Genomic DNA, 11,618 nt, shown 5'->3' with positions numbered 1-11,618 from the left:
GAAATGTTTGTGGCCCCACAGAGCACTAGGACACAGCATAAAAGCCTGCACTGCTCCAGGCTCTGCATCCTCCTCTCTTGCCTCCCTTTCCTCCAGGAAGGAGTTAAGCCTCTGTGCACTCCATCTCTCGCCATGGGCTAAACTGCTGTCATGGTGGCTACTCAGGTGGATCCTTGGGCTGCCTCAGCTTGACCCTGCACTAGAACTGTTGAAGGACTGCCACCTCTTTCCCTTCTGATGGGGCTGGTTGGGGAGAGCTGGGAAGAGTGAAGTTCTTTCAAGCACAAGGGGATGAATGGGGCTCAGCTGCAGGGAGGTCTGTTCAGCAGAATTTCTGCTTTAGACAGATGGCCTCTAACCAAATGGCCAAGTGCATCCAGTGCCTCCTTCCATGCAGCACTGCCTGTTCTGGAGATGGGGTATGATCAGGCTCTCCACAGGGGCTTTAAATCCACTCAGCTGGGTCCTGTCTCAAAAGTGGTTCAGCCTTTCTGGACCATACAGCTCAGAGAGCACAGTGAGGGCCATGGCAGCTCTGTGCACACTGTGTGTTCTCCAGAGCTCATTTCTGAGACACTTGTTCCACGCAGCCTATTTGTGGTGGACTAGTTGTATGAGCCTTCACCTGTGCTATATCACTGGGTAATGTATAAGGAGGTCCTTGTGACATCAGCAATCAGTTAGGCACTTCTTTGGTCCTAGGCATTCAAATCTAGCTCTAAGCTGAGATGTCACACCTGTTGTACCTGTCAGCAAGATCAATTTCAGGCCCTTCCTAGATATGAACCTCCAAATGGAGATGGAGGCCAATAAAGTGTATCTGCAGAGAGAAATGAGGACAAGAAAAACAGAAATTGGGGTTCTGTGTTGTCTCTGTGCTCTATGTTTCAGCTTTACCTCCCCCCCTGGAGATGTCTTGCTTCAGACCCTGTATCCCACCACCTTGTGGTTCCTCTGGCCCAACCCCACTTGCAAGCAGCTGCAGTGAGCCCTGTGTCGCCCGCTGTGGTGACTTGACGGTGGCCGTTGAGGCGGCTCCAGAGGTGGTGACCCTGCCGGGCCCCATCCTTACTTCTTTCCCTCAGAACACAGTTGTGGGATCCTCTCTGTCAGCTGCTGTTGGGAGCTCCCTCAGCACTGGGGGGGTTCCCATCTCTTCTGGGGGCTCCCTTGGTCTGGGGGGGGGTCAGGGCTGTGCCTGCCTCCCCCCCGCTGCCATCTGAACTGCTGAACCTGGTGCATCGTCCCTTCTGGAGCAGGAAGAATGATGGGGACTGCACAGCAGGAGTGTGGCCAGGCCTTGCAGATGGGCTGGGTGTCCTCATGCCAGCTGGCAGGAGGGACCTGTGCCCATGGCTCCTGGCTGCACGTCAGGCCTCGCTGTGCCTCCTCTGGCTCTGCTTTGCTCTGAGCTCCTTGAGAAAGGGCTCGTTCTCTTCTGCTTTGCTGGGGGAGGGTGCTGGAGTTAGGGACTGCTCTTGCTGGGCTGGGATGGCCAGCAGTTGGAGCAGAACGGGGAATGGCAAGCACTTTGTGTTTCGACCTTGTCCTTGGGAAATGGGCTGTTCTCTGCGTCTCCCTGAACCCTGCAGTTGTGTTTCTTGGTCTTTGTTCTGTGCCACTGTTTTTGCTCCTTCTCATTAAAGACTCTGTGCAGCACTGATGCAGTATCATGGTGGTTTGTTCTCTTTCTACCTCACACTTTCATCTGCTCTGCAAGGAAGAGCATTGGCTTCTCTCCTTATCTTAACACTAGTTGTGGATAACAGTCGCTAGGCTCATACTAGAGAACCAAAAATAAGTAAACGGGTGCGAGGAAAATGAAAAAGCCTCAGGGAAGTGAAGTGTGAGTCTTTAACCTCCTTATCAAGCCTTTTGATTATTCTCAGGGTCAGTCTTGACTGTGGCACTGAAAGCATTCAAGAGCTGATCTCATGTCTTCTGCCAGTGTACCCAGTGCATCTTGCTCATGTGCTCAGGAAGCAGCGACTTATCACAGTCTGCCCTGAGTACCTCCTGGCACAGAACAGAAACCTGTTGATAAACAGTGCTGAGATGACAATGCTTCCTGCAGTGGCAGGAAAAAACAGATATGTTCTCAGATGAGTTGTGCAGGGCGTCTTCAGAATCAGGTGGGGAGAATTTGCCTTTCTGAGCCTGAATCTCAGCTTGAGTCCTGGCGTCTGGAAACCAGGTTTATTCCTTCTTTCCTTTTGCTGATTCACCTTGCTAGTCACTGATGTTTTGGAGGAATAAGGCACATAAGGTGCTCAGCAGCAAACCAAGGCCTCCTGCACGCAAGCAGGTACCCAAGAACAAAGCAATATTCAGTGTGTCTGTTTAATCTTTCAGATGATGCATTTCTGTCCTAGGTGCTGCTTCAGGAAACCCCCTCAGCAGTCATTGCTTCTCCCGGTGCATGAGTATTGTAGCAGGTGCATGTCTTCTCCTGACTGAACGCTATTGCTTCTGCTTTCTCTCTCTTTCTCCTACCTGCTCCCAGCAGCAAGTGGAAATGTTTCTGCAAGGTGTCCTTCCTCTGTAATAGGAGACTCTGACATATGTATGCCAGGTGCCCTTACAGGGACTCCACTGGTGTCATCATGTGGCTGATTGCCGTTTCTGCACAGCTAGAGGATCTATCAGCCCTGCCACAGGGACACTGATGTGATTAAGGATTCTGCGCTTTTGCCATAAATGACAAGGTGGGAGAGCTGGGGTTGGGTAGCTTGGGAAAGAGAAGGCTGAGGGGACACCTTATGTATTTCTCCAAACAGCTGGGGTGGGAGGATGGAGAGGCAGACTAATAAGAACAAGCTTTTATCAAACATGCCCAGTGAGAGGGCAAGAAGAAATGGACAGAGGTGGAAATAAAGGAAATGTCACACATACAAACTGTGTTTTTCTGTGAGGGTGGCGGAAGACCAGTGTTCATATTGACCACATGTGAATGTCAATACAGGTCTTGTGACAGGTCTTCTCCACTGTTTTTTGCAAACTTCAAATGAAGAACAGCCATTGTGATTCTCTCATTCATTGGTGTTGTGGAAATAAACTCCAGGGGACGGGAATGGACTGGAAAGGAGGAAAGTGTGGGCCATCATGATCCTGCTCTTTGTAACTGCATCTTCTTGTAGCACTGCTCATCACAGAATCATAGAATGTCCTGAATTGGAAGGAATAACAGAGTGGGAGTCTGAAAACACTGTGCCAACCTAAAGCCTCCATACGTTTGTTTTTTTTTGCTTTGAGCAACCCTGTAAGCATAGACTTGAGAAGCTTCACATTCTTGATGTGAAGTCTAGTTGTGAGAGACTCCTTGTGTTTCCCTTGGCTCACGGGCTATACGTTGCAAGAGAAATGAGGTGTCTCAGTTTTTAATTAACAAGAACATTGTTACAGCCACTTCTAGTAAACTTCAGGAGGTCTCTGGACAAGGTAGGTCAGTGGCTCTGCACAGGTGCTGGGGACATAGGGTCTCCAAGATACACAGTCTTGATGGTTAAACAGAGTATTTCAAACCAAGTTACAGTGCATACCAGGATCTGTTGTCAGGAAATGTGCTGTAGATGAAATAACATCATGCTCTGAACACAGGCCTTGTACATAGCAGCATTCCCTCTGAAGTGAATGCAATCCCACAGCTGACCAGACAGCTGAAGACATCTCTGAAGAAATGGAAAAAATGGAGGACAATTCACTCCAGTGTGACTATGAGACATTATATAAAGAACAGTCATCCTCCCACTGTGCCCTCAAATGGCAAACCTGGTTTCATGAAATACAGCACATGCCTTGGCCCCACCATGGCATTCCTGATCCTCATCTTTACCCTGACATAACATCATGCTTTTCTTGCCAGGTGCAACCAGCAGCAACAGGTTGAGCTCTGGTTTGGTCCAAAAATCCCTGTCTCCTTGCTCCTGAGCCCAGCCTAGAGCCATCTCAGCAGGAAGAATACACTGGTCTCAGTGGGTGTTGTCCAAGTCATACAGACCCTGATGCTGTACCAGCATTTCTCACTAATCCTCATCTGGGATGCCTCGGAAAGAAAGTGGGGAGCACCAGGGATGGAGAGTCTGCCCAGGAAAAGCAGGGAACAAAGGACCAGAGTAGAGGCTGTTACCTGTGACCCTGCATTACAGAGACAGGAAAGCACCTGCCTCTGTGCTACTATGATCAACCCCTGGTTGCACAGCAGAGCTTCCAAGACACGGGGCTGTTCTGCTGGGATACAGCAGTATGGCTGAGAATTTCCCCCTTGCCCCTTTTCTCTTAATTTTTACCCATAAGGACTCAACTCGTTCATCATTCCCCCACTAGACAGAGTTCAATACATTGGAGTTGCTCTCTCACATAAAGTGCAACTCCTCCACCTCACCTTGTTGGCCTATCTTTCCAAAAAGTACAGAGCCTTCTGTGACAATATTCCAGTCGTATGAGCTGTCCCACAATGTCTCCATAATAGCAATGAGATAATGGCCCTGCAATGGCACATAGATCTCTAATTCTTCCTATTTTTTCCCCATGCTATGCATGTTGGTGCACAGGCACTTCAGACAAGTACCCGAGCATGTTTTCCCATGAGGGGTGCAGAAGGATCCACAATAGCCATACATACAGTTGAGGTGGTTGACCTTCTGGTTCTCATCTTGGGAGGCAGCTAAGGAATATTTGTCACTGCTATGGTTGGCCTGGCTTATTCCCCAGTTGGATGTGATGGCGTGAGCATCACCACTTTGGACCCTGCCCCACAAGTCCTTCGGTGTAAAGCCTGCTTCACCAAGTTGGCCAGCCTACTGCCAAAGATTCCCTTCCCTCTTCTAGACAGGTGGATTACATCCCTCCCTAGCAGATTCTAGTCATAAAAGAAGGTCTCATTGACATAACAGCCAAAACCCTCACGACGGCACCAGACTCGAAGCCAGAATTTAATGTGCATTATGGGTCTATTTCTGGATTCCCTCTTTCATTCAACTGGTAGAATGGAGGAAAAGATTACTTGGGCACCAATATTTTTCCCTTTCACCTCCAGGGCTAATAAGGAAGCAGTAGAAGCTCTTGTTGCCATCAATGTCCTTTGTTGCTCTAAACTCTACCTGAGCTTTGGCTTTCCTAACTCGATAACTAAATTGCCGGAAAGTGCTTCTAACTCCCTGCTATGTAATTTCTAAATCCCTGATTTGTTTCCATCTCCTGTGTGCTGCCTCTCAAGTGGCAACAAGCTCTTACACTGAGGTATTTGTACCCTGATGGAAATTAGATGCTTAGCTAGGTATAGCCATGGGTTTCTTCAGGGTCTGTTGCCAGCATTCAGGAGTCTGTTCACATCTTACATTGCTACCTTGCGTGTTCCACAGGATTGCAACATATGAAACAGGATTCCTGCATCTTTCTAGAACATCGAGTGGAGAACACACAAATCTCTCATATGATGCCTAGAGACACCTTTTCATAGGAAGCCAAGTCACATTTGTGCTCTTACAGCTACTATTGTTTTAAATGCCTCACTATCCCATGCTTAATGCTATTGTGTGGACCTGAATTGTCATGCTGGAAAGGGTAAAATCTTCCTACAATCTCTAGAGTGCCAATGCACAGCACTACCTGCAGAAATTGCACCTGTAGCCAGGAGTTTCACTCCGTTCTCTACATCTAGGCCATTATGTGGACAGATCAGAGTACACCTTTATTCTGTTCTCATTAATCCAAAAGGAAGACACAGCAGTTCTTTGCATCAAACTCCATATGGAACTGCAGTCCAGGCTAAGACTGAAGGTGCTGCATGTCTGTGTAAAGACACACAGCACCACAAAATGAAGCACTTATAAACTGCTGCACTCCACATTAATGTTGGGATCTGGTGCCCAAGTATAAGTAGTTATCTAGTGCTCTTAGAACCGTCCTTAATGCAAAAGCATGAAGTGTGACAAAGGACCCGCAAAAAATGTGTTCGGTTTTGGATTCACTGGCAAAGTCAGGGTACAATACTCGAGGACGTTTAACAAGTCTGTAGTAGTCCATGTAAATACCAATTGTTTAATCATTCACTGTACTTCAGGTCTGGAAAAGTAGCCAGGCACATAAAAATGTTTAAGTATGTAAATGTAGGCAAGTTAAGCCATGCTACTGAAGCTCATGGAGGTGAAGCTCCCATCCATTTTTATGTTTAAATTTTACACCTAGGTTCATGAGTAAGGTTCCCCTTCTACTTAAAGGAAAGAAACACATCCCTCCAGTGGGCTGACTCAAGTCAAATGTTGACAATATCATGCTCAAGTTATGCCCACCAAAATGTACCACATGCTCTCTTCAGCTATACAGGAGCTCTGAATGACCAGAGGGTCATTCAGTTGCCTAAACAGAGCCATCAAGTAATCATGCCTTATCTTAGATCATCCAGGACACCTGCATGGGGCTGTCAGCTCTGCCTCAAGTCCTGCAAGAGACACAAATGCTTCTGTACTGGAAGTCGGAGACCACTTACGCTACCATATACGTGGCAACTAAATATGATGGAAGAAGCACCAAGCCCTTGAATATCTCCCCTGATTTAGACCTACACAATTAACTTGTAATTGTGTTAAATTATATATGAGAGAATCAGTTGTTTTGAAGTCTCTTGCAATACAGTGTCCTTCTGAGCTTTCTCCTTAGAAACAGGAGAGGTGGAGTAAACTACATTCTGAGCCTTGTCCTTGTTTTAGTCACATTCCTCCAGGAACATGAATTTTTCCCTAGCATTTTTTTCAGGGCAGATCTCATGTCCTGGTTCCTAAGAGTGTAGATCAAGGGGTTCAGAGCTGGGGTGACAGCACTGTACAGGAGAGACACTTGCACATCCCTTTGAAGGGAGCTTCCTGAGGAGGGTGGTGTGTAATTGAAGAGCACTGGTATGTACAACAGTGCCACAACAGGGAGGTGGGAGGCACAGGTGGAGAAGGACTTCCATCTTCCTTCCTGGGACTGGACTTTATGGAAGATGAAGCAGATGATGTAGAGGTAGGAGAGGACTGTGAGGGCAAAGGGGCCTAGAGCAACAGATGTGGCAATGACATTGAGGAGGGTCATTCTGAGGCTGGTACTACTGCAAGCCAAATTCAACAGTGGCTTGATGTCACAGAAGAAGTGATGAATGTGGTTGTGGCCACAGAAAGTCAGCTGAGAGGTCATGACTGAGTGTATCATGGCATGCACAAAACCAATGGACCAGCTGGCTGCAGCCAACAGCAGACAAGTCTGAGGGCTCATGACAAGGGTGTAGTGCAAAGGATTGCAGATGGCCACGTAACGGTCATAGGCCATGGTGGCCAGTAGCACAACCTCAGTACTGCCCAGGAAGTGGCAGAAGTGAAGCTGGGCCAATCACCCACCAAAAGAGATGGGCTGGTGCCCAAAGAGAAGGCCAGTCAACATCTTGGGACCAGTGACTGTGGAGTAGATGATGTCAAGGCAGGACAGGTTCCCCAGGAAGAAGTACATTGGTGTGTGAAGACGGGGCTCAGCTATCACCATGGTCACAATGGCACCATTTCCCAGAAGACTGGTCAAGTAGAGCAACAGGAAGAAAACAAATTAAAAATGCTGCAGCCCCTGGATATCAGTGAGACCCAAGAGAATGAACTCGCTGAGCTCTGTCTGGTTCATCACTGCTAGAACAATAAGAAGCAAAAACAAAATGTCAAGGTTCCACAGTTGTGAGTAGTGATAGCATTAAAAAAATGATTTCTTTGTCTGCAATTTTCATGCAGACGTATGCAGAAAAGAGCAAAACGAAACACACGTAACCAAACACAAAAGGTGCGTACAAACTTCAGAAATTAACATGTACAAAAATAAATTTCATGTAGTTCTTCTTTCTGTCTGGAACCAATAAAAGAGTAAAATATTACAGAGAAGAGAATATTAAAATAAAGCATTCCACCTATCCCTAACAGTAGAATATGTAAGATGTAAAAAAGGACTGCTTCCTCACCCTCAGCCACATTCATATTTCAATTGTGCTCATCTGTAACTTCCTGCTAAAACCTGTGAACTCGTCAATGAATTCTAACTCATCATGTAAATCACTCTGATGCTTTCTTTCCACTATTGTCCCTACATTTCATTAGGCCAATTTCATCTTTCACATTTCTAATGGTTACCATCTCTTCCAGACAGTTCTGAGATCTGAAAAATTGCACACGTTCCAATTTTGTATCAACAGCCAGGAGAAGGTGCCCCAAGGTACCATACAGTCATCAGCATTTCTTACGGATGCTGATGAGAATAAAGAAAGAGCTTATTATCACAAACTGGTTTTGCTACTGGAATGTATACTTTGCCTAAAGAATGTCTCTAGGTTGCTCAGCAGCAGATGAATGAGACAAAAGCCAAGATGTCATCTCCCACAATACTGTGATGGAGCAAGACTGAACTTGCAAGAGACGATTTACTTGGTGGAAGTTCCAGACGAACGGGCTCATCCCACTGAAAGTCGGTCATACTGCCCACTGAGACAACACGGTCAGTTCTGTCACCATCGTTCGTCTTCTGAAATGCAGATGAGTACACACTTGCTTTCACGTTTTTTTTTCCTATAGAACAAAGAACAAAGTCCTGACGTTATTTTACTAGAGCAGGCAGGCACAGCTATTTCTAGCTTACAACAGACACTGCAAATCCTACAAAATGAGTAGTTTTTTCTGTATGTTCAAGGCAGTGATGATTAAGATTGATGAATCCAACTAATGAAAACATAATTGCTTCAAACGTATGTCTTGAAAAGAGGTTAGAACACATATATAGATACATTTCACAGTCTTATCTATTCTGTCATACTATATACCTCTATTGAAAATAGGTGACTTTTGAAAGACGTTATGAGAGATGTCCAGCCCAATCACTTTTTTTCTCATACTTCCTTAGCTTTGTTTTTCAGCATGAAAACAGGAAACAAACACAGAACATCTAAACTGATTTCACAATATAAGAACACAAGCACATAACCTAAAGGTAATTTATACACATATGAGTGCACGGACCATATTCCTCTGAAAATACTTTTAGTCTGATCTTTGAACAAGCTCTATTGGAAACATTAGATTTGATAATATTACGGCCTTATCAACATTTTAGTGTGTCACCTGCACTGCAAGAGTTAGAGATGTCATTCTCTGTGCAATACTAATGCTTCGGTTTCTTCCGTGTGATTTGCCACCTTTAGGCTCCAAAGCCCTCCTCATTGAAATGCATCTGCAGAAAGAGTGCATTTCCTTCAGGTGTGTTCCACTACCTCCTCTGGTTCTGCCTGTTTTTCTCAGACAACCACAGGTGATCTAATCCCTTTCCTCTCTTCCTTCTGAACATCTGTTTTTCTTCTCTCTCTAAACACTTCCTTTCTGTTTCCCAGATGCTGATTAATATTTTCTCTGATTAACTGATGAGTGCATCAGTTCCAAAGAAAATAGTTCTCCCAGTCTTTGTTTTTAAGACTGTTCCTTAAATACAAATGCAAAGACAAGATTTTTCATGCTGAGTTTTCCTATTTTTCCAGCTATATAAATCGCATAATATAAAATAATTAGTTCTTCACAATCCTCACTTCACTATCAATCAGCACTTTTCTCATTGCAGTAGGACCCTTTGATTGAGAGCCAGAAAGCAAAGCTGAGGACAAAACAATGTATTTTATGGAATTAAGAGAATTTCTATTGTCTTTATTTCTGTGGTATCTCCTTGGCATTCTTGTATCTGAGAGATCAATACTGCAACTGTGATGACAATGACTACTATGAGTTCTCAGGGGCTTCTAGTTATTCAGGTAGGATGCATGGAGGAAGCTTTGCAAATGCTACCAGAAATCTCTGATGACCTAGTTAGAGGAGGACAAAGTCTTTTTTTCATGTCCATAACATGCAAAATATCAACACCTTGTGGGAATAAAATTTCCTATTGCTTTCATCAGTCTCCTGAGAGGAGATTTGTGAATCAATGGTGAGTTGCAGAGCAACAAATTGTTGCATGAACATAATGAGTAGATGACCCCCTAGAAAACAGAAAAGAAAAAAAGAAGTTTCCCACAGAGATTAACTTATAACAAAAATGTTCCTAAAATCAACCAAACCAACCAACCCCCAGTCCTCCTTCCAAAAAAAGATGAATCCCTGCAGAAACCCAGGAGAGAATTCAAAGGGAAAGGAGAAACTTGGACTGAGATAAACACAGTTTAATAAAATAACAAAACATTAATACACTACTAGTAAATATATGTATTTAGAATAGAAACAGAATATAAAATAAAAGATAGTGTAATTACTTGCAGACTCCATCTGCACTGAGAAGCCTGTCCCAGGAAGCAGCACCCTGGTCCAGAAGAGGCAATCCCGGAGAGAGAAAAGAGAAAAAAAACAGAAAGAGTCAGAAGCCTATGCAAAATGGCAGAATGACATATGCCCCCCTTACTAGTCACCTCACACCTGTAGGCAGAGCTCAGAACGTCCTTGACTCACAGACCAGAGCAATTAAAAACTGTAACTCTGTCCTGGAGCGATTTCTCTTGTTCTCAAACTAAATTCAAACAACGACTGAAAAAGAAAGAAAAAGAAAGAAAAAGACTGAAAAAGAAAGGTTTCTAACTGCATGGAGAAAAATAACTCATTTTCAGTCAAACCACCACACAGAGCTTCAAAGAGACACTGTAGTACGCAAATACACTGACAATGCTGAGGGTCCTAGGAAGCAAGAGGTAAAGGCACAAGTGCCTCCTTCAAACCTAGATGGAGGTTTTCATGTCTACCAGCATGGAATCATAGAATCACAGAGCAGTTTGGGTTGAAGGGACCTTACCAGCTCCCCCAGTGCCACCCCTGCCATGAGCAGGGACATCTTCACCAGCTCAGGTTGCTCAGAGCACCGTCCAGCCTGGCCTGAGATGTTTCCAGGTATGGGGCATCCACCACCTCTCTGGCCAACCAGGCTCTCACCACCCTCACAGTAAAAAATGTCTTCCTCATGTCCAGCCTGAATCTCTTCTCCTCTAGTTTAAAACTATCACCCCTTGTTGAATCGCAAAGGGTTCTGCTAAAAAGTCTATCCCTGTCTTTCTTATTGGCCCCTTTAGGTACTGAAAGGCCACAATAAGGTCTCACTGGAACTGTCTCCAGGCTGAACACCCTAAACTCTCCAAGCCTTTCCTCACAGGAGAGGTGCTCCATCCCTCTCATCATTTCTGTGGCTCCTCTGGCCCCTCTCCAACGGGTCCACATCTTTTCTGTGCTGAGGGCTCCAGAGCTGGATGCAGCACTGCATGGAGTTCTCACCAGAGTGCAGAATCACCTCCATTGACCTGCTGGCCATGCTGCTTTTGATGCAACGCAAGATATAATTGGTCCGGGCTGCAAACGCACATTGGTGCCTTGTGTGTCACCTTTCATACCCCAGTACCCCCAAGGTCTTTTCCTCAGGGCTGCTCTCAATGCCTTCATCCCCAGCCTGTAGTGATACCGTGGGTTTCTGCAACCCAGATGCAGGACCTTGCACTTGGCCTTGTTAAACCTCATGAGGTTCACATGGGCCCACTTCTTGAGCTTGTCCAGGTCCCTCTGGATGGAATTTCGTCCCTCAGCATGTCATGTGCA

The 11,618-nt window shown here is 45.5% G+C and overlaps 1 pseudogene; it reads right to left on the bottom strand.

Moving 5' to 3' along the window:
• Positions 1 to 5,292: 5,292 nt before the first annotated feature.
• Positions 5,293 to 10,502, bottom strand: LOC135580527 (olfactory receptor 12D1-like; annotated as a pseudogene).
• Between the last annotated feature and the right edge of the window lie 1,116 nt (positions 10,503 to 11,618).

The sequence above is a fragment of the Columba livia genome, chromosome 11 (genome assembly GCF_036013475.1).
Source record: "Columba livia isolate bColLiv1 breed racing homer chromosome 11, bColLiv1.pat.W.v2, whole genome shotgun sequence".
In the NCBI taxonomy this organism is placed as follows: domain Eukaryota; kingdom Metazoa; phylum Chordata; class Aves; order Columbiformes; family Columbidae; genus Columba; species Columba livia.
The sequence above is the reverse complement of the archived record's forward strand: the minus strand, read 5'-3'. Positions and strand labels throughout refer to the sequence as shown.